Below are 23,544 nucleotides of genomic sequence, written 5' to 3'. Positions count from 1 at the left end.
GAAAAGGAAAGAGATTCTTCTTTTATGCCTCATTAGGCTACAGAATGAGTAACACAATACAAATGTCCTTGAAAGGATTAATGATACAGCTCAAGATAGCTACGATTTGTTCTAATTGGAAATACGATCATCATTTCCTCTGATCTTCGGATCTGGGGATGAGCAAGGATCACAGCTGAACAGTAAGTAAAGAGGCAATGAAAGAGAGATGAAATCATTCTGAAGTCAGCTATTTCCAGTTCACTCAACCCTTCTTTCCAATTTTGCATGTTCCTGGAAGGAGTAGTCGTAGGACTGCATGGTGCGATATTATTGAGTGGTAAACTGTTGTCCTCAAGACTATGAGTACATTGTGCATGCTAATAAAATCTTGCAGAAGGTCCATATGGAGTTGATGAGAGCCTAAGCAGTTGTGTAGACTGTGAGTGGAACTGTTTTTGGGTGATGTGCTCTGATTCCTAGAATCCACATTTAGCAAAAGAGCTAGAGGGAAGAATTTGTTATTTGAGATAATCAATTATATTTTATATTTGTGTAGGAAGACTGAACATTGTACTATTACTAATAAAAATATGTTGAGAAGCAATTTTAGTTATCTATTAGATATCACTTTTTATCCCATTGACCTATTGTACAGCATGGTGCTTAAGAGTACCTTTGAGAGCCAGATTGGTTAGGTTTGAAGCTTGGCTCCATTACTACCAGCTGCATGACTCAGGACAAGTAGCTTTACCTCTCTGTACTTCAGTATATTCATCCAAAAAATGAGGATAGTAATATTCCCTACTTCGTAGAATTATGAGAATTAAATGACTTCATTTATGCAAAGTCCCACATTATCTGGTGTATAGCAGACACTCTCTGTATGCTACTTGTTATTAATCCTCTGCATAGCATATAACAACAGTAAGTCATTTGTCCTGTTTATTTAAATTATTAGCTTCATTGTTTATATGTTGTGGTCTACTAGAATGTAACTTTCATGAGAACTGTGACCTTGCTTGTATTGATCACTACTATATCCCTAGAATTCAGATTAATATCTGATGGGGAATAGATTAGTAATACTTCTTGAATGAATGTGAAAGGTAGAATCATATGAAATGCAGATGTTCAGCCATTATTGAACTAAAAAACTGTGGCTTCATGTGGTTGAAGTTAGCATAATGAATACCTTAGACGGACAGCCAATTTGGGCTTTCAGTATAACTAATCCACCTAATAGCTATATGACCTTGAACAAGTTTCTTCATTTTACTAATTTATAGTCTGGAGATGATATATACCTACCTCCAAGACTTGTTTTGAGAATAAAATAAACCATGTATGTAGAGGTAACTTGCACATAATTAAAAAAAACTTTTTTTTTAAAACAAAGTAAATTCTAACATTAATATAGCACTTTAGAATCTGTAAATTGCATTAGCAAGTTTTATCTCATTTGCTTACTATAACAGTAGAATATGGTACAGATAAAAGAGAGCCCTATTATACAACAGTAATTATTCACTACAAGGAATACTTAAAGCTGCAACAAAAATTTCATAGTATATAAGGGAAAAAGGATTCAATTGAGAATTTTTCTTTAAAAAGTAAAGGTAATGAAAATAATATATTTTCCATAAATGTAATAATTTTGATTATAATGACAATGAGGCATAGTTACTGAAAATAATGAAGTTTTTTTTTAAAAAAACATGATTTCTGGCAAAACTATAAATGAGAACATAATGCAACATCCTTTTATGTTTAATTAATTTTCCAAGAATCATCAAAGGTCACATTTGAGAAATGTTCAAAGTTTAATCAGCTTTCCCAAGGACTTTTATTATTATTTTGATATTCAAATTTTTTTTAACTCCTGCCCTGTCACCAACCTTACTTTTTCTCTCTTCTGTCGTTTTGAGGTGCCTAACTAGGCCCGATCCTTCAATGTTCATTGCTTTGTTTGTGACTTCATACTGTTCTCCAGTGCTCTCATTCAGAGCTTGAGAGTCTGAAATTTTTCTGAGATTTACAGTTTTGCTTGCCAAAAGATTTGTAAGATATTTATAGACTGATGATCAAAGGCATTGATTTAATGGTTAGAGATAAATATGAATCTTAAAAGAGAAGGGATGTGGAGAGCAGACTATTTCATAAATGAGCAACTCATTAGAGCATTAGAGGATATTTTCATGTTATGATGGCTTTTGATTTCTTGTGCAGTCTCATTATGGTGCAGACTCAGATAATAAAATTGAGATAATGAGGAACCTCTGTATTATTACTATCCTCATTTTATAGATAATTAAAATACGGCTCAGAGAAGTTTAGTGACTTAAGACAACACAGCAAGTAAATACTGTCCCTTAATCCATGCTCTTTATGCAAAGAAGATAAATTTGGGATTAAGGGTGAAATTAGTTTCTTTTAGTTGCAATTTAAATTTATGCTTTACTGTAATAAGAAAGAGTCTCCTCAAAGAACTCATTACTTTGAATAAATGTTAGGATTTCTGAGTAGTCTCAGGTCGCAGACTCAAGTCTTTTCTTCTGCACTTGATTTTGATCTCTGTAGGAAATGATTGCAGGTCCCATGTCTGAGAATTCCTTCTCAAGTAGAATGAACGGAATAATGGAATGAGTTTAGAACTAAGAATTAAGATTTATGGGTTCTAGATTTAACTCTGATGTTGACAAATTGTCAAAAATCAAATATAACCTTGTACAAGGAGCCTTCTCAGTTTCGGTTTCCTTAACTCTAAGATAAAGGTTCTGAGCTCGTTGATCACCAAAGCTCTTTATATGTCAGGATTCCATATGTCTGCTTACTACCTGCACTTCACTGCAGTCCACACAGGTGATCCTATGCTGCTATGCATTTGAACTATGAGATCTGGCACAAGTGGAGTTTGACTGCAGCTCTACGCTTTCTCTCTCCCTGTAATTTTCCTTTTCCCTTTCTTTAAACATCAAGTTCTTCAGCAACTAGTATATTGGTAAGAGTTTGACTTCAAGATTCAGACATACCTGAGTTTAAACCCCAGCCATGTGATATTAGAAAACTCATTGAGTTTCAGGCTTCTTGTTTCTACAACTAGATTATCAGACAAATACTAGATATTAGTAAGGATGAGATTTAATATACGTGACATAATTGATACATAGGAAAAACTTAGTAAACACTAGCTTTCTTGTTCTCCCTCCACCTTCTCCAAACACAAAAGCTGCAAAACATATTTGCTATAGGGCCACCACACTTCTTTTACTAGGAGAACATAGAGATGCAAATGGTTAAGGAAAAAAACCAATTAAAATGGGTTAAGATATCACTTTTAAGCAATGCTTATTTGAAAGACTGAATTCTGAAGCTATCAGTTGTATGTGCATTCGCTTGGAAGTCCCTGAATAAAGCATTAATATGATTATGTCTAAGTCAGCATCTTCTAGTGACCTGGAACTTCAGGTCATTGCTTGGCTTTTTTGCTAATCTCTGAAAGCTCAGTGTTTTTATTGCCAAAAACAATGTAAAGGATCAGATCTTCCTTTTAAAGATTTTCTTAGTGTTTTACTATCTCATTTCTTTCAGAGAAGCCAAGCTGAGAATTTTCTTAGGTGGACTGAATATATGTCCTCTTGGCTGATGTTCCTGTCTTCTTCTAGACTTCCTTTGGGAGCTCAGTTCTTATTTTATCTATCTATCTATCTATCTATCTATCTATCTATCTATCTATCTATCTATCTGTCTGTCTGTCTGTCTGTCTGTCTGTCTGTCTACCTATCTTCATCATCAACAACATAATCTATCTATTCGTCTATGTTTTTCATCTATCCTGTGAAACACTAATCTCAAATATATTTTTCTTGATTCGAGACCTGCATAGAATACTCAGAAATAGGTTTCCAGGGTGAAAAGTGAATCAGTTGCTTTTGTCATTTAATCTCGTTATCTTCCAAAGTATCTTAGTTACATTTTATTTAATAAAATGAGTTTCTACCATGTGTAGTAGCACATGATTTCTTCTGAAGAGATTCAGACAAAATTCTTCCTATCTGCAAAGCTCAAATTTCAGTTATTCAGAAAATGTCAGTGTGTCTAGCAGAAGGAGTCTGAAGGTAGGCTGATCTCTTAAGAGTGCCCAGTTTCACTTTACCACCTCTCTGGCTATCATTCTGTGACTCTGATAGCAACGGAAGAGGGTTCTATATGCAGGATGTGGGCAGAAAGCCAGACAGGAGTTGTGCCACTGGTGTGCCAGCTGAGTGGTTTAGAAATCTTGTGTTCAGGGTTGCAAATAGTGGTCATTTGTAAGTGACCAGAAATCCCAAAGTGGCCAAGACTTGAGGCAGGCATTAAGGATTGAAGATGCAGATAAGTCTCAGGAGAAGAGCTCAAAAAGGAAAAGGAGGTGGGTTTTAGATACATTCAGTCAAGACTCAGTGGCCAGAATACAGACTCTCAAACTAGTATGAAACTAGTATGAAAAAAAAAATCTAGATACAGATGACAACAACCTTTGCCATTATTTTGTTTGTTGGTTACATGATCAGGGAATTTAATCGTATTCCACAAACCTACTCCATAACCATGGTACAAAAAAAAAAAAATAGAAATTCTGATAGTGGCTGTTTTTCTGTTTGTTTTCAATAGCAAATGTCAGAGTCCACCTGTGATATTTTAAGTGGTGATTGGAAGACAGGGCAATTTTTCTAAGTTTCAAAGAGACACATTCTTGACACATCTGTGGACTTTAGTGTGAATCACAATTTCACTACCATGGATGTGAGAGTTCAGAGAACAAAGACAGTGTTTCTTTCTGTTTTGAATGCTGTGGTCCCTGGCATAAACTCTGGTTCATGGAAGATTCTCTATATACACTTTTTTGAATTGAGATGCTTAAGTTCAGAATGTTAAGAACAATCCAGATCAAGCTTGCTGTGTTCTGAAATTATGTTGTTTTCCTCAAGCCATCACTTTCCCTGAGCTGGAAAGTCTACTTGATCAATAATGACTTTTCTGAAAGCCATAATTCCAGAACCCCATAGGTTGACTTTCAAGGCTGCTAGGCACTGCACATCTGTCATTTCTCTTTGACAATCTGCAAGGTGTGACTGCAGCATCTGTAGAGAGTGGATTAATAACGCTGTCCTGCTTTGTGTGAGAATCCCCAAGGTGGAACGAGAGGCTCAACACAGAGTCTGCACATGCTTAGCATGCCTGCTGGAATTAAACACCTCATTTGAAAACCAAGACACACAAAGAATAAAATGGAACAAATCCCTGGCTTTCAATTGCATTGCAAATAGGACTGAGTGAGGCTAAAGTATGGAATTCTGCCTAGGTTGTTCTGAATCTAAATGGTTCATCTCTTGCAGAAGAGTGGTTGGGTTATTTCAGTGTTTGAGACCAGGTAAAAATGTTGAGTATATAGGCTATTTTTCCTTACCTTCAGCCATTTTATTCACTCATTTGTTGTGGACACCCATCATGTACTGTAGATGAAACAGAGAAAAAGAAATTTCCTATCCTCATGGAGCTTGCATTCTGTGGTAGAGACAGATAGTGAATAAATGAACAAATAAATACATAGTGGTATCAATGAATAACAGTATCTCACAGTAAGGTTGATATGCTGGTACCATAATGCCTGACACCAGATATGATGAGTGACAATGACAGATAATGATCAGGGATGGCCTTTCTGAGGAAATACTCTTTGGGTAGAGACATGAATGAAATGACGGTGGGTACCATAGAGAGATATCTAGGGGAAATGTTCCTGGCAGAAAAAAGAGAATATTCAAAGGCTATGAGGTGGGAATTAACTTGGCATTCTGGGAAACAGCAATAAAGTTAGTGAGACTGCATAGAAATGAATGGGGAGACACTGCTGAGGAATAGAATGAAAGAGTAGAAGTGGGCAGCTCCTGAAAGGCCTATTTGCTTGGATCTTAGATTTTGTTTCAGGTGTGGATGAAAAGGCAATGGAGAGCCTAAAAGAGAGTGGGGAAATAAGATCTGATTTACATGTTTAATAATTACACTGTGTGGCCGGGCACAGTGGCTCATGCCTCCCAGCACTTTGGGAGGCCAAGATGGGTGGATCACCTGAGATCAGGAGCTCGAGACCATCCTGATCAACATGACGAAACCATGTCTCTACTAAAAATACAAAAAATTAGCTGGGCGTGGTGGCACCTGCCTGTAATCCCAGCTACTCAGGAGGCTGAGGCAGGAGAATCACTTGAACCTGGGAGGTGGAGGTTGCAAGAGCCGAGATGGCGCCATTACACTCCAGCCTGGGAGACAGAGTGAGACTCTATCTCAAAAAAAAAAAAAATTACACTGCATGATAGGATGAATAGCATTTCTTTAAAAATGCCCCTACCCTAATCTCTGGAACTGTGAAATACATCACATTACATGTTCAAGGGGAATGAAAACTTCAGATGGAAATAAGGTTGCTAATCAGCTCGTCTTAAAGATACTGTTTTGGATTTTGCAGGTGCTCCCAATGGAATAAAAAAAAATCCTTAAAAGTGGAAGGAGGTGGTGGGAAAGGTTAAAGTGATACCAGGAGAACTCAATCTACCACTACTAGCTTTGAAGCTGGAAGAATGGGGCTTTGAGCCCTGGAGTGTGGACGGCCTGCAGAAGGGAGCAGGGATTCCACACTGGCACCTCTAGAAAATAATGGAGCCCAGTGAGAGTCAAATTGGACTTCTGACCTACAAAAGAGTAAGATGATGAATTTATATTGTTTAAATCACAAAGTTGGTGGCAATTTGTTATAGGAGCAATAGAATATCAATATACTGTAGCCTCTGTGTGGGGGATGAACTGGACCATCTAAAAGTAAGGGGAGTACAATTAGGTTGTTCCTATGATTTTATAATTCAGGGAAAATGGTGGTCTAGACAACAGAGAACAGTGAAGATGGTGGGAAGTGGTCAGATTTGGGATATGTTTTCAAGTTGACAAAAATTGTCTTGGGTAATTCCCAGAATTTTGGTCTAAGCTGTTGAATTTGAACAACTAGGTGAGTTGTGGTGCATTTACTGACATCAAAAAGACAGGGGAGCTATGGTTTAGAGGAGAAAACTAAGAATTCTGTTCTAGAAACTAGTTTGAGATTTTTTTCAGATACCCAAGTGGAGGCATTGATTAGGCAATGAAGATAAATGACTCTGAAGCTCAGGAGGTGAGTCAGGGCTAGAAATACAAATTTGGAATGGCAAAGCTACAAAATAGAAGAGGCTTTTTGCCTTAGATGTTATGATGCCACCCTAAAAACCCCACGACTTCTACTTGAAATGTTATGTGAGAAGAAAGAATGATTTTGGATTATTTGTGGTCTTACAGTTACTAAGCTGATAATCTAATTTCCCAAACTGTTTAATCACTTTATATTCAACAAAACTTGAATTTCCAAAATTGCTTAAATTAAGCCCAGAGAACAGTAGTATCTAGCTTATTTTCTTGCAGACTCAGGGACATAGCCATGAATATTTCCTGATGGTGTTCTTATCTAAACTTGCTGGGGTAAATTGGGTGACAGAAACAACTGTGGTTTCAGTGGGTGCAGCCTTTATCTGTAGTTGAAAATGGCTCATCACAATGTTGACATTTGGAACAGCCTGATGAAGAAAGAGGAAAGGATGTACCACTTCCCTTTTAGGACATGAATCTGCAGGTGCACACATCTCTTCTACTCAGTTCCTCTGGCTCAAAAATAATGTAGAGTCCCACTTAAGATTTTTGCTTTTGTTGTTTTTGCCTGGATGGCCATCTGCGCAGCTGAGATTTTGGGATTCAATTACTAATGAACAAAGAGAAAGTAGATATTGGAGATAATAGTAATTCTGTACCTGTCAGTTCCTTCGGCCACGCTAGTAGTCGTATGTATCCTTCTTTCTGCCCCTAAAATACACACCCTTCCCCAAGGGTTGCATGCCAGTTACTACATCCAGCTCAAAGCCCCAGATCTGCAGGTGATGCATAGACCTTCACTAGAACTAGGAGTGGCTCCTCGTATTTCAGGGAACTATAACCTAAAAGACTAGTTATTTGACCTCTCCCCAGTGTAAAACAGCAGAGCAGGAGCTGTCTAGTTGCAATTAAAACATACAAACAAAAGTAAAAAGCCTCCAAGTTAGAAAGAAGAAGAGTCTGAAGAGGCAGCACTCACTTTATAACAATGATCAAGTGCTGATGTGCAGGAATACCAAAGGCTCCTGTATTAGGGCTGCCAGAGCTGCCATAAGAAACTACTACAAACCGAGTGGCTTCAATAACATAAATTAATTTTCTCACAGTTCTGGAGGCTAGAAGTCTATGATCTCACTGTCAGCAGGTGTGGTTTCCTCTGAGGCCTCTCCTTGGCTTGCAGATGGTTACGTGCTCGCTGTGTCCTCACCTGGTTTTCCTCTGCACGACCCTGCTCTCTCTCCCTCTTCTAATAAGGAGACCAGTCACTTTGGATTAGGGACTCCCCTAGTGGCCTCATTTTAACTTATTCACTTCTTTAAAGTCCTTATCTCCAAATATAGAGTCCCTTTCTGAGATACTAGGGGTTAGAGCTTCCACATAAGATTTTGGCGAGGGGTGAGGAGTACAATTCAGCCCATAATAACTCCTTTCCCTAGCAGTGAAGTAAATTCCTTCTTTAGCTCACCTGGCATCCCTGCCATTCTCTGGGCAGAACTTTCTGAATTCGTGTCTGTATCTGTCCTCGGACCCAAATCATAGAGCATCAAGTGAGGTCAAAAATGTTCTTGTCTCAGGAATAAAGTTGTGTTATGCCATTATCCCACTCTAAGTACCAGATTCTATTCATTAGTACATTGCTTCATAGCTCTGACAAGACCTAAAATAACTTTGGTTTAAGCAAGATAGAAGATGGTTTCCATTTTACATAAATCTGAAGAGAAGCAGACCAGGGGTGTTCCAAGGGTTGGTAATTCAGGCCTCTCTCTTGTTCCTCTGACATCCCTAGGTATTGCTTCCATCCACATGGCTGGAGATGATTCGTCATCATATTTTAGTTACTGGAATAAAGTGAGAAGTGAAGGGCACACACCTTCCCTTTAGGGCCATAACTTGGAAATTGCACATATCACACTTGCATTCCGTTGGCCTGAAATTAGTCACATGCCGTATTTAGCTGTAAGGGAAGATAGCATGTGTCATTTTTAATTTGGTGCCATATGCTGAACTCAAGTTTGAAGACTCTATTACTAAAAGGAGGAGAATGGAAATAGGAATTCCTGCTACATACAGGAAGTGGCATATCGTTGTACAAAGAGAAAGTTTATTTCAATTTGCACCCAAAAAGGGGAAAACGCTTATCCTGACAAACTGACTAAAATTTTTCCCATGGACACTGGAGTAAAATGGGGTCGTCACAGAATCAGCATTCTTGCAAGACTGTATTAGGTATAGAAACAATGTTCAGGTAAGAGACTGGGGTTGCAATGGTGCATTTTGGCAAAGGAGTGTTGAAATCAAGCAAAATCTTCATATAAGGATAAGGCTAGTTTAGTGGAAACTAACATTTTACACCAAGAAGAGGACATCCCAGAGTAGATTTGGGGATAGGAGAACAACATGGAAAATATGAAGGAAGCTCTAGATAAGACCAGCCTAGATGGTCTTTACCATCAGCTCTCCTGGTGAGGAGAAACCAGATTGTTGCCAGAATCTATTGTGTATTGTTTTTAGATTGACATTTAAATATGGAGATTAAATTGCAGATGGTTTTCATTCCAGAGTATAGACTTTTTCATTTTCAACAAATCCTGTGGTCATCTTTATTAAAATCTGGAGTGAAATACCCATGTAGGTGTTTTCACACGTAGATACTTGGAAGAATCAGATCATGTAGTTAGAGACCAGATTCAGGTTGCCCTGAGTGGGAAAACCCAAGTAGGCATCTCTATTCTAGAATTCTAACCAAATGTGTTACTTGGGGAGCTTAACCTTTCTAAATCACTAAACAGTATTGAAGTGTCCTGGCAGTTTAGGTCACTGTGCTTTTCACCCACTGAAGTTCTGACATTTGTGCTAAATATCATTGGTTATTTGCTCACTGTCCTATGAAATATCAACAATTCAAAAACATCTCAATGTCTGAAAACTTCGAACTTTAGTAATCCTCTTGGCTGATACCCTTATGCTTTAGCTGAGGTAGAAAACTGGTACTCAGAGAATAAATGAGTTTTTATGCTAAATGGTTAGTTATTGACAGAGTCACATTTGGAGTTTCAGCCCTGATTCCTACTCCACCATTCTCCGTGTTATGCTTTTCTGTTTGATTTTCCCTTATTTCAATTTTTTAATCACCCAAATAATACGTGTTTATTATTTTTTAAATATTACATTACAGATAAAGTAATGTATCTTTACTATATCCACTACTACTAATTTGCACTACTAATTTTAGTTCTTTACTCCTGTCATCAAGAATAATCCCTTATGAGTGGTATCCATGCCCTTTAATATCCATGTTTGTGTGTGCTTTTCATAGAACACATATAGTATTACTTGTAGGTTTTTCTTTACTATGTAAATAGGATCATACTATACATATTCTGCAATTTGCTTTTACTCTACATGATTGTATGATATTTACACATTGATACACCATTCAAATCTTTCCTTTCAATTAATACGTGATATTTTATAATCCAAACAGACCACATCTTATTCTCTGTTGTATTTAGTCATTTTTCTTTTGATACACATTTGATTTGCTTACAATATTCATTTTAAAGCTAATTGCATTTATGCGTTCAATATTCAGTATTTTTTTTTAATCACTCAAAAAAGCCTCAAAGGTCATAGCCTGTCATTTGGAATTATGGCCTGTGGAAGATAAATATTTAGATTTCAATTATTTAATTTTACATTAAACAGATTAGAAGTCTTAGAGTCATAGATTAATAGAATTAAATATCAGCAATCCTCAATTTTACCTTTTCTCTTTCAAGGAATTTATATAAAGAATTTAATGATTTCGCATGAAACTTACAAAATGACAATTGATGGTTTGTGCTCTCTATCCATCTCTGTTACGTGGACCACCTTCCTTGCCATGTTTCATGTTAGAATTCCTTGAACCATCCTTAGCTTCTTCCATCCCCCAGCCTGCCCTCCTTGTTTTATTTATGGCACTCCTGAGAAATCTTCAGAGACTCATATATATTCTAAATTCCTCTCTTCCACACTGGTCCACTCAGAACCACTGCTCTATGATGTAAACCATTAATCTATAACATAAGCTCTATAATGGTAAAAACCAACTTCCATTTTACTTGCACATGACAGATAAGACTACTCTACAGTGGAACTGTTTTCTCTTCAAATGTCACCTCAGAATTATCAATATAGCCTCAGGGTCTTTCTCCACACTGCCCTATAAGAACTTAAATTAACAAGTGAGATAAGACCTATTTGTCATCATCGATATGAAACTGGCTGTTTCTAGGTCACACACTCATGGTTCCCTGCAGTTGGTGGTTTGTATACATCACTTAGTTACTACAGTTGCTTCACTTTTATCATCTGGCATCTCCTGCCTCATGTACTCAACCCATCCCCAGGACCCAGTTCAATTCATTTCTTTCCCTGAAGTCTGCCTCACCTATTCCTGTCTGTACTGCCCTCTTTTCTCTTCATTCCTGTGGTACTTACCTTATATTGTTGTATAAATAACTCCCACCTCTCGCTCTTCTCCCAGGTGCTCAAAAAAAAGGGCCATGACCTTCATATCCCCTCTCTTCTGCATGTCTACCATGGTACTGAGAACCTAACATAATCCCTTGTCTCATTGTGTGAGTGAATGACTGTTGGGTGGACAGGCACCAAGGAAGGATAAAGCCTTACATATAGAATATTTGCAAAAAACTGAGATGTTACTTTGTCAACAATAGTACCAGAATCTGGCCAATAACTTGGTATTTTGAAAAATGCACTATTTTAAATAATTTATTTTCTTTGAAATAAATGTAGTATTTGTTCATTACAGACTTTTTGGAAAGTAAAAGAAAATATAAATGATTTGTATTTATTTTTATTATATTTTAAGTTCTGGTGTACATATGTAGATCGTGCAGGATTGTTACATAGGTATACACATACCATGGTGGTTTGCTGCATCTACATTAGGTATTTCTTCTAATGCTATCCTTCCCCAATCCCCCAACCCCCTGCTACCCCACCCTTAGCCCCCCATACCCCTCAACAGACCCTGATGTGTGATGTTCCCCTCCCTGTGTCCATGTGTTCTCATTGTTCAACACTCATGAGTGAGAACATGCGGTGTTTGGTTTTCTGTTCTTGTGTCAGTTTGCTGAGAATGATGTTTTCTAGCTTCATCCATGTCCCTGCAAAGGACATGAACTCATTTTTTATGGTTGCATAGTATTCCATGGTGTATATGTGCCACATTTTCTTTATCCAGTTTATCATTGATGGACATTTGGGTTGGTTTGAAGTCTTTGCTATTGTAAACAGTGCCACAATGAACATACATGTGCATGTATCTTTATAGTAGAATGATTTATAATCCTTTGGGTATATACCCAGTAATAGGATTGCTGGGCCAAATGGTATTTCTCTATCTAGATCCTTGATGAATCACCATACTGTCTTCCACAATGGTCGAACTAATTTACACTCCCTCCAACAGTGTAAAAGTGTTCCTATTTGTCCACAGCCTCTCCAGCATCTGTTGTCTCCAGATTTTTTAATGATCACCATTCTAACTGGCGTGAGATGGTATCTCAATGTGGTTTTGATTTGCATTTCTGTAGTGACCAGTGATGATGAGCTGCTTTTCGTATGTTTGATTTATAATTCCAGCACTCAGAGATAACTTCTAAAGGCATTCAGTTTTTTCATTTCCCCCCTCAAGTTATTCATCTCTGTTTATTTGCTTATTTATAGAATAATACAGAAGCATCAGAAAACGCAATTTTATTTCTTGCTTTTTGTGATTAATATCACATTTTCTTCATTTAATGATACATAAAAAGGCTTTTTAATGACTATATAATATTCTGTTGCTTGAACTGTTTCTCCAGTCACCTATAATGGAATATTTAGATATTTCCAGTTTTTCACTACTGCAAATAAATGAGCTAAAAATTATTGAGTATTTACTATGGGCCAGGCATTCTGCTGAGTCCTTTATATTCAGTGACCATTAAATATTCACAACAATCCTTTGGAGAAGGTGCTCTGATTATGCGCATTTTTCAGATGAACAAACTGACCATAGAGATTGGGTCCCTCATCCAAGCTCATGGCTGTTAAGTGATGAAGCCAGAATTCTCACACAGATTTGACTTAGGAAGCTGTGCTAATTAGTATACATGCAATCACGAGAAACTCTTCTAATGCATTTTCTTTGTCTGCATCTGTAACACTTTCCAATGGAAAAAAGAAGTAACAGTAAAATTACTGAATTAAAGGGCATTAAGAAACTTTCTATTATCAAATTACTATTTTCCAAAAGATTATGTTGATTTATAATCAATATATGCAGTATAGGAGCCTACTCCCTTTCCCTGAGAGAGACATCTTTAGTTAGTCATACATGTCAACTTATAACTTTTTATTCTAGCTGAAGCACTTGAGCATCTATCACATTCTATTTGTTTATTCATATTTTGGTATGATTTGTTATACTATGAACTCTTTGGGAGCAAGACTGAGTCTCATATTTCTTTTAATTCGCAATACCTACCACTGTGCTAGATATACAGTAAACTCTCAGCATGACCTCTGTTTTGTGTTTTGTTTTGTATTAATTTAATTTAATTTTAAGTTCTGGTATACATGTGTAGGATGTGCAGGTCTGTTACATAGGTAAATATGTGCCAAGGTAACTGGTTTGCTGCACCTATCAACCCATCACCTAGGTATTAAGCCCAGCATACATTAGCTATTTATCCTCATGACAGCCCCCACCGACAGGCCCCAGTGTGTGTTGTTCCCCTCCCTGTGTCCATGTGTTTTATTGTTCAGCTCCCACTTATAAGTGAGAACATTTGGTGGTTGGTTTTCTGTTCCTGTGTTAGTTTGCTGAGAAGAGTGGCTTCCAGCTTCATCCATGTCCCTGCAAAGGACATGATCTTGTTTGTTTTTATGGCTGCATAGTATTCCATGGTGTGGAATACCATATTTTCTCTAGCCAGTCTATCATTGCTGGGCATTTGGATTGGTTCTATGTCTTTCCTATTGTGAATAGTGCTGCAGTGAACATATGTGTGCATGTATCTTTATAATAGAATGATTTATATTTCTTTGGGTATATGCGCAGTAATGAGATGGCTTGGTCAAATGGTATTTCTGGTTCTAGGTCTTTGATAAATTGTCATACTGTCTTCCACAATGGTTGAACAAATTTACATTCTCATCAACAGGGTAAAAGCATTTTTGTTTCTCCACAGCCTTGCCAGCATCACTTGTTTCTTGACTTTAATACTGGCCATTCTGACTGATGTGAAATGGTATCTCATTGTGGTTTTCATTTGCTTTTCTCTAATGATCAGTGATGTTGAGCTCTTTTTCATATGTTTGTTGGCCACATAAATGTCTTGTTTTAAAAATGTCTGTTCACATCATTTGCTGACTTTTTAATGGGGTTGTTTTTTTTCTTGCAAATTTGTTTAAGTTCCTTGTAGATTCTGGATATTAGACCTTTGTCGGCTGGATTGCAGAAATTTTCACTCATTCTATAGGTTGTCTATTTACTTTGATGATAGTTTCTTTTGCTGTGCAGAAACTCCTTAGTTTAATTCAATCCTATTTGTCAATTTTTGCTTTTGTTGCAATTGCTTTTGATGTTTTTGTCATGAAATCTTTGCCCATGCCTATATCCTGAATGATTTTGCCTAGATTTTCTTCTAGGGTTTTTTAAATTTTGGGTTTCACATTTAAGTCTTTACTCCATCTTGAGTTAATTTTTATATAAGGTATAAGGAAGGGGTACAATTTCAAATTTTCTGCATATGGCTAGCCAGTTTTCCAAGCACTATTTATTAAATAGGGAATCCTTTCCCATTGCTTATTTTTGTCACATTTGTTGAAAATCAGATGGTTGTAGATGTGCAGTCTTATTTCTGAGGACTCTATTCTGTTCCATTGGTCTGTGTGTCTGTTTTTTTTTTATCAGTACCATGCTGTTTGGTTACTGTAGCCTTGTATTATGGTTTGAAGTCAGGTAGTATGATGCCTCCAGCTTTGTTCTATTTACTTAGGATTGTTTTGGCTATATGGACTCCTTTTTTCTTCCATATGAATTTTAAAGTAGTTTTTTTCCTAATTCTGTGAATAATGTTGATATGGTTTGGCTGTGTCCTGACCCAAATCTCATCTTGAATTGTAACTCTCACAATTCCCATGTGTTGTGGGAAGGAGCCGGTGGGAGGTGATTGAATTATGGGGACAGGTCTTTCCTGCACAGTTCTTGTGATAGTGAATAAGTTTCTTGAGATCTGATGGTTTTAAAAAATGGGAGTTTCCCTGCACAAGCTCTCCTTTTGTCTGCCACCATATAAGACATGTCTTTCACCTTCCACCATGATTGTGAGGCATCCTCAGCAATGTAGAACTGTGATTCCAGTAAATCCCTTTCTTTTGTAAATTGCCCAGTCTTGGGTATGTCTTTATGAGCAGCATGAAACAAATGAATACAGTAAATTGGTACCAGTAGAGTAAGGTGTAGCTGAAAAGATACCCAAAAATATAGAAGCAGCTTTGGAGCTGGGTAACAGAAAGAGGTTGCAACAGTCTGGAAGGCTTAGAAAGAAAGGAAAACATGGGAAAGTTTGGAACTCTCTAGAGACTTGTTGAATGGCTTTGACCAAAATCCTGATAATCATATGAACAATAAAATCCAGGCTGAAGTGGTTGGTCTCAGGTGGAAATGAAGAACTTGTTGGAAACTGGAGCTAAGGTAGCTCTTGTTATGTTTTAGCAAAGCGAACAGCAGCATTTTGCCCTGCCCTAGAGATTTGTGTACTTTGAACTTGAGAGAGATGATTTGGGATATCTGGTGGAAGAAATTTCTAAGCAGCTAAGCATTCAAGATGTGACTTGGGTGCTGTTAAAGGCATTCGGTTTTATAATAGAAGCAGAGCATAAAAGTTCAGAAAATTTGCAGTCTAACATGTGATAGAAAAGACAATCCTATCTTCTGAGGAGAAATTCAAACCAGCTGCAGAAATTTGCATAAGTAATGAGGATCCAAATGTGAATCCTAAGACAATGGGGAAAATCTCTCCAGGCATATCAAAGGTCTTCACAGCAGCCCCTCCCACACCAGCCAAGAGGCATAGGAGGAAAATATGGTTTTGGGGCCAGGCCTAGGGTCCCCATGCTGTTTGTAGCCTAGAGACTTGGTGCCTGCATCCAAGCCACTCCAGCTATGACTAAAAGGGACCAACATAGAGGTTGGGCTGTGGCTTCAGAGGGTGCAAGCCCAAAGCTTTGGCAGCTTCTACATGGTGTTGAGCCTTCAAGTGCACAGAAGTCAAGAATTGGGGTTTGAGAAACCTCTGTCTAGATTTCAGAGGATGTATAGGAATGCCTGGATGTCCAGGAAGAAGTTTGCTATGGGGGCAGGGCCCTCATGGAGAACCTCTGCTGGGCACTGTGGAAGGGAAATATGGGGTAGGAGCCCTCACACAGAGTCCCTACTGGAGCACCGCTAGTGGAGATGTGAGAAGAGGGCCACTGTCCTCCAGATCCCAGAATGGTAGATCCACTGACAGCTTACACTGTGCACCTGGAAAAGCCACAGACACTGCCAACCCATGAAAGCATTCAGGGAGGAGGCTATACCCTGAAAAGCCACAGGGGCAGAGCTGCCCAAAACCATGGGAACTCACTTCTTGCATCAGCATGATCCAGATATAAGGCATGGAGCCAAAGGAGATCATTTTGGAGCTTTAAGATTTGACTGTCCTGCTGGGTTTCAAACTTGCATGGGGCCTGTAACCCCTTATTTTGGCCAATTTCTTCCACTTAGAATGGCTGTATTTACCCAATGCCTATATCCCCATTGTATGTAGGAAGTAACTAACTTGCTTTTGATTTTACAGGCTCATAGGTGGAAGGGACTTGCCTTGTCTCAGATAAGGCTTTGGACTGTGGACTTTTGAGTTAATGCTGAAATGAGTTAAGACATTGAAGAACTGTTGAGAAGACATGATTGGTTTGGAAATGTGAAGACATGAGATTTTTGAGGCGCCAGAGGTGAAATGATACAGTTTGGCTATGTCCCCATCGAAATCTCATCTCGAACTATAACTTTTACAATTCCCATGTCTTTATCAGCAGCATGAAAATAAACTAATAAAAATGTCAATGGTAGTTTAATAGAAAGAGCATTGAATCTATAAATTATTTTGGCAGTATGGTTATTTTAATGATATTGATACTTTCTATCAATGAGCATGGAATGTTTTTCAATTTGTTTGTGTCATCTCTGATTTCTTTGAGCAGTTGTTTATAGTTCTTCTTGTAGAGATCTTTAATGTCTCTTGTTAGCTGTATTCCTAGGTATTCTATTTTCTATGTAGCAATTGTGAGTGAGAGGTCATTCATGATTTGGCTCTCTGTGTGTCTATTGTTGGTGTATAGGAATGCTTGTGATTTTTGCATGTTGATTTTGTATCCTGAGACTTTGCTGAAGTTGCTTATCAGCTTAAGAAGCTTTTGGGCTGAGATGATGAGGTTTTCTAGGTATAAGATCATGTCATCTGCAAACAGAGACAGTTTGACCTCCTATATCCCTATTTGAATACCTCTATTTCTTTCTCTTGTCTCATTGCCCTGGCCAGAACTTCCAAAGCTATGTTGAATAGGAGTGCTGAGAGAGGGCATCCTTGTCTTGTACTGGTTTTTAAGAGGAATACTTCCAGCTTTTGCCCGTTCAGTATAATATTGGCTATGCATTTGTCATAAATGGCTCTTATTATTTTAAGATATGTTCCAATAACACCTAGTTTGTTGAGAGTTTTTAACATGAAGGGATGTTGAATTTTATTATAAGCCTTTTCTGTGTCTGTTGAGATAATTATGTGGTTTTTGTTTTTACTTCTGTTTATATGAAAAGTTACATTTATTCATTTGTATATGTTGAACCAGCTTGCATCCTGGGGATGAAGCCAATTGATTGTAGTGGGTGAACTTTTTGATGTGGTGCTGGATTCCATTTGCTAGTATTTTACCGAGGATTTTTGCATCAATGTTTATCAGGGATACTGGTTTGAAGTTTTCTTTTTTTATTGTTGTATCTCTGCCAGGATTTTGTGTCAGGATAATGCTGACCTCATAAAATGAGTTATGAAGAAGTTCCTCTTTTTCAATTGTTTGGAATAGTTTCAGAAGAAATGGTACCAGCTCCTCTTTGTACCTCTAGTAGAATTCAACTGTGAATCCATCCAGTCCTGGGCTTTTTTTGATTGGTGGGCTATTAATTACTGCCTCTATTTCAGAACTCGTTGTTGGTCTATTCAGGGATTCAGCTTCTTCCTGATTTAGTCTTGGGAGGGTGTATGTGTCCAGGAATTTATCTATTTCTTCTAGATTTTCTGGTTTGTTTGCATAGAGGTGTTTATAGTATTCTCTGATAGTTGTTTATATTTCTTTGGGGTTAAGTGGTGATATCCCCTTTATCATTTTTCATTATGTCTATTTGATTCTTCTTTCTTTTCTTCCTTATTAGTCTAGCTAGTGGTCTATTTATTTTATTTTTTCAAAAAAAACCAGCTCCTAGAGTCACTGATTTTCTTTAAAGGGTTTTTTTTCTGACTCTATCTCCTTTTATTCCACTATGATCTTGGTTATTTCTTGTTTTCTGCTAGCTTTGGGCTTTGTTTGCTCTTAGTTCTCTAGTTCTTTTAGCTGTGAAGTTAGGGTGTCAATTTGAGGTCTTTTTAGCTTTTTGATGTGAGTATTTAATGCTATAAATTTCCCTCTTAACACTGCTTTAGCTGCATCCCAGAGATTCTGTTGGTTGTCTCTTTTTTTCTCATTGGCTTCAAATAACTTCTTGATTTCTGCCTTAATTTTTCTGTTCAATTTTCATGTAGTTGTGTGGTTTTGAGTGAGTTTCTTAATCTTGAGTTCTAATTTGATTGTGCTGTGGTCTGAGAGACTGTTGTGATTTCAGTTCTTTGCATTTGTTGAGGAGTGATTTACTTCCAAATATGTTACCAGTTTTAGAGCAAGTGCCATGTAGTGCTGAGAAGAATGTATATTCTGTTGTTTTGGGTGAAGAGTTCTGTAGATATCTGTCAGGTTCACTTGACCCAGAACTGAGTTCAAGTCCAGAATATCTTTGTTAATTTTCAGTCTCACTGATCTGTTTAATATCGACAGTGGGGTGTTAAATTCTCCCACTATTATTGTGTGGGAGTCTAAGTCTCTTTGCAGGCCTCTAAGAACTTGTTTTATGAATCTACATGCTCTTGTATTGTGTGCATACATATTTAGGATAGTTAGGTCTTCTTGTTGAATTGACCCCTTTACCATTATGTAATGCCCTTCCTTGTCATATTTGACCTTTGTTGGTTTAAAATCTGTTTTTTCAGAGACTAGGATTGCAACCCCTGCTTCTTTCTGTTTTCCATTTGCTTGGTAAATTTTTCTCCGTCCTTTTATTTTGAGTCTAGTCTTTGCATGTGAGAATGGTCTCTTAAATACAGTATGCTGATGGATCTTGACTATCCAGCTTGTCATTCTGTGTCTTTTATTTGGGCATTTAGCCCATTTACATTTAAGGCTAATATTGTTATGTGTGAATTTGATTCTGTCATCATGATGCTAGCTGGTTATTTTGCAGACTTGCTAATATAGTTGCTTCATAGTATCACTGGTCTTTGTAGTTCAGTGTGTTTTTGCATTGGCTGGTAATGGCTTTTCCTTTCCATATTTAGTGTTTCCTTCAGGAGCTCTTGCAAAGCAGACCTGGTGGTAATAAATTTCCTCAATATTTGCTTATCTGAAAAGTTTTTCTTTCTCCTTCACTTTTGAGGCTTAGTTTGGCCAGGTATGAAATTCTGGTTTGAAAATTCTTTTTTTAAAGAATGTTGAATATTGACCCTCAATCTCTTCTGGCTTGTAGAGTTTCTGCTGAGAGGTCTGTTGTTAGTCTTATGGACTTCCCTTTGTAGGTGACCTGTCCTTTCTCTCTGGCTGCCCTTAACATTTTTTCCTTCATTTTGACCTTGAAGAATCTGATAATTTTGTTTCTGGGGTTGATCTGCTCATGGAGTATCTTACTCTGGGGTTCTCTGGATTTCCTTAATTTGAATCTTGGCCTGTCTTGTTGGGTTGGGAAAGTTCTCCTGGATGATATCCTGAGTATGTTTTCCAATTTGGTTCCATTCTCCCTGTCTCTTTCAGGTGCTCAGATCAGTTTAGGTTCAGTCTTTTTACATAATGCCATAGTTCTTGGAGGTTTTTTTTCATTCCTTTTTATTCTTTTTTTCTCTAATGTTGTCTGCCTGTCCTATTTCAACAATAGTCTTCAAGCACTGAAATCCTTTCCTCTGCTTGGTCAATTCGGCTATTGGTACTTGTGGTTGCATTGTGAAGTTCTTGTGTTGTGATTTTCAGCTCCATCAGGTCATTTATGTTCCTCTCTAAACTGGTTATTTTGGTCAACAGCTCATGTAATGTTTTATCATGGTTCTTACCTTCTTTGTAATGAGCTAGAACATATTCCTTTAGCTTAGTGAAGTTTGTTATTACCCACCTTCTGAATCCTACTTCTGTCAATTCATCCATCTCAGCCTCCACTTAGTTCTGTGCCCCTGCTGGAGAGGGGTTGTGATTATTTGGAGGAGGAGAGGCACTCTGGCTTTTTGAGTTTTCAGCATTTTTTCATTGATTCTTTCTCATTTTTGTCAGTTTATCTGACTTCAATCTTTGAGACTGCTTTGGATGGGGTTTTTGTGGGGATGGTGTTGTTGCATTCTGTTTGTTTGTTTTTAATATTCAGGTCCCTCTTCTGTAGGGCTGCTGTGGTTTCCTGGGGGTCCACTCTAGACGCTATTTGCCTGAGTCTGTCCCGTACCTGGAGATGTTACCAGTGGAGGCTGCAGAATAGCAAAGATAGCGGCCTGCTCCTTCCTCTGGGATCTTTGTCCTAGAGAGACACCAACCTGATGCCAGCAGGAACATTCCTGTATAAGGTGTCTGATGATCCCTGTTGGGGGGTCTCACCCAGTCAGGAGACATGGGATCTGGGAGCCATTTAACACAGCACTCTGGCTGCCCCCTGGCAGAGGAGGTGTGGTGCACTGGGAGGATCCCACTTGTCTGGACTGCCCGGATTCCTCAGAGCTCACAGGGGAAAGGTTAAGTCTGCTGATCCATGGAAACCATAGGCACTCCTCCCTCAAGGGGCTCAGTCCCAGGAAGATCAGAGTTGTGTACCTAAAACCCTGGCTGGAGTTGCTGAAATTCCTGAAGGGAGGCCCCACCCAGTGAGGAGGGTTGGGTCAGGGTCCAGCCTAAAGAGAGAGTCTGGCCATGATCTGCTATAGCTGCTTTGCTGCACTGTGGGAAATTCCTCCTGGGTCCTAACCATCCAGTCTCCCCAGAACTGGCAGGGGAAAAATAGCAGACTGAAGGGGCAGTGATGGCTGCTGCCCCTCCCCCAGAAGCTCAGTCATCTTAGGCAGCAGCAGTGATGATGGCTGGACCTCTCTCCCAATCCAGGAGCTCAGTTGTCTTAGGGAGCAGGCAGCTGCAGTGATGATGGCTGCCCCTCCCCTTGAGAACTTGGTAGTCTTAAGTCCCCAGTGTGTGGCTGCTGAGAATCTGCACAGCTCTGTGCTTGGGACCCAAGGCGCTGGCGGCGTGGGCTCACAAGGGGGATCTCCTGATCCAAGGGCTGCACAGATCCCTGAAAAAGGGTAGTTTCCTGGGCAGGGTAGCACAATCGCTCATCATTTCCCTTGGCTGGGGGTGGGAGCTCCCCTTGCCTTGTGTTGTTCCCAGGTGGGCCAATGCACCACCCTGCTTTTCCTCACTCTCTGTGGGTTGCACAAACTGCATAGTCAGTCCCAGTGAGAGAACCTGGAGACCTCAGTTGCCGGTGCAGAATTCACTCGTCATTTTCATTCTTCTCGGTGGGAGCCTCTGACCACAGCTGTTTCTAGTCAACCATCTTGGCCCCTCTTCAGCCTCTTTCTTTTAAAAGCCCATGACTTACGGTTTCAGGTGCTAGTTTGCTGTACACAACAAGTACATATCACTTCACTTTCCTCTCTCGTCCCCACATTTCCATAATATGGAGCTTCAGCTCTAAACTTTCTGGTCCCCTACTGACCCTCTGTGTGCTCCCACTACCTTGTTCATTCTCACAACCTAATTCCCAGCTCTCTAAATCCATCTCAAATACTATCTCCACCCTGAAGTTTTTGCTTTTACCATATTCCTTTCCAGTGCTAAACTATGTCCTTCCTGACCCTCCTAAAAGATTGACTGTTTATAATAGTATACATACTATGACAGTAGATTTTTTTACTATTTTAGTGTTTTACCATGTAATTTCTTTAATAAATCTTTAATAATCTTAAAGCCATTTATTCCTTATACTTATTTCTTATTCCCTGCCCACCCTAAACTTATTTTAAGACTGGGCACTTGCACCCATTCTCTAAGCTTTAATGGAGGTGGTTCACGAGAAGCAGTCAAAACTTCCTCAAGCCTTCAGGGATGGACCAACGAATTATCCTGTTTCCAGGCATCTGTCTGGGTGGAGCTGTGTAGCTTCAGCTATTATGATATTTTGGAAGAAAGTTCAGGGGTCTTTGATTTTTTTTCCCCCATATCATCCTACAAAAAGAGCTGTTTGGTTTCTGTTCCCCACCTCCATCACAGTTCTAACTAGAGCCTTTCAGAATCCTGTGGGTGAGTTCAGAACATCTTACCATGGGAATGGTTTAGGGAGCTTGTAATTAATTGGTTTTCCTGGCAATCTACAGGACTGTTGATTACTACTATCTCTGATCAACATAAATTACTGAATTTCCCATGGCTGGAAAAAAACTCTGCAAGATAATGAAAGCTTGTTTCAGTTGCATGCCTCAGTCCTCCAAAGAGGCTGTTGTATTTGGTTATACCATCAGTTTCCATTGCAGTTCATCTAAATATTATCTTTAGCAAGGTTTGCATTTTACAGATGACCATATGATTTTTTTCCTCTTGGTATCAACACAGATCTTAAAATGAGAATCCTTTGGCATATTATTATGCCCTAATATATCAAGTACATATGTTTTTAAACCACACACAGAAATATTTCATTTGCCATTAAATGTGTTGATACAGTTGATCTTTTATAATATTTTTCAATTTTTTTCTGTACTATTTGTCTATTTTTCTATTGCTCTTTTATAATTTCTATTTTTGCATTTTGTGATCTGCACTTAGGGAAATTATTTAATATAGAAATTGTGAAGTCTGGAGGTTGGTGGGGACAAAGATCAGCAGAAGTGGGCTAGGGGGTTTTAAAAGAGAGAAGAAGGAAAGGAGACT

The 23,544-nt window shown here is 38.4% G+C and overlaps 1 long non-coding RNA gene across 1 annotated transcript in view; it reads left to right on the top strand.

The window, feature by feature from the left end:
* The window catches only part of LOC105710806 (uncharacterized), a 529,709-nt gene that overhangs the window by 80,341 nt on the left and 425,824 nt on the right, over nt 1-23,544 (top strand). The window contains exon 3 of the long non-coding RNA XR_001105880.3: nt 6,488-6,720. This is a non-coding gene — a long non-coding RNA (uncharacterized LOC105710806). The remainder of the gene's footprint in view (nt 1-6,487; nt 6,721-23,544) is intronic.

Source organism: Aotus nancymaae, unplaced genomic scaffold, assembly GCF_030222135.1.
Source record: "Aotus nancymaae isolate 86718 unplaced genomic scaffold, 86718_ANA_hifiasm-v0.15.2.pri h1tg000036l, whole genome shotgun sequence".
NCBI classification, from domain to species: Eukaryota; Metazoa; Chordata; class Mammalia; order Primates; family Aotidae; genus Aotus; species Aotus nancymaae.
Note: the sequence above shows the minus strand (reverse complement) of the source record. Positions and strands in the feature narration are given on the sequence as shown.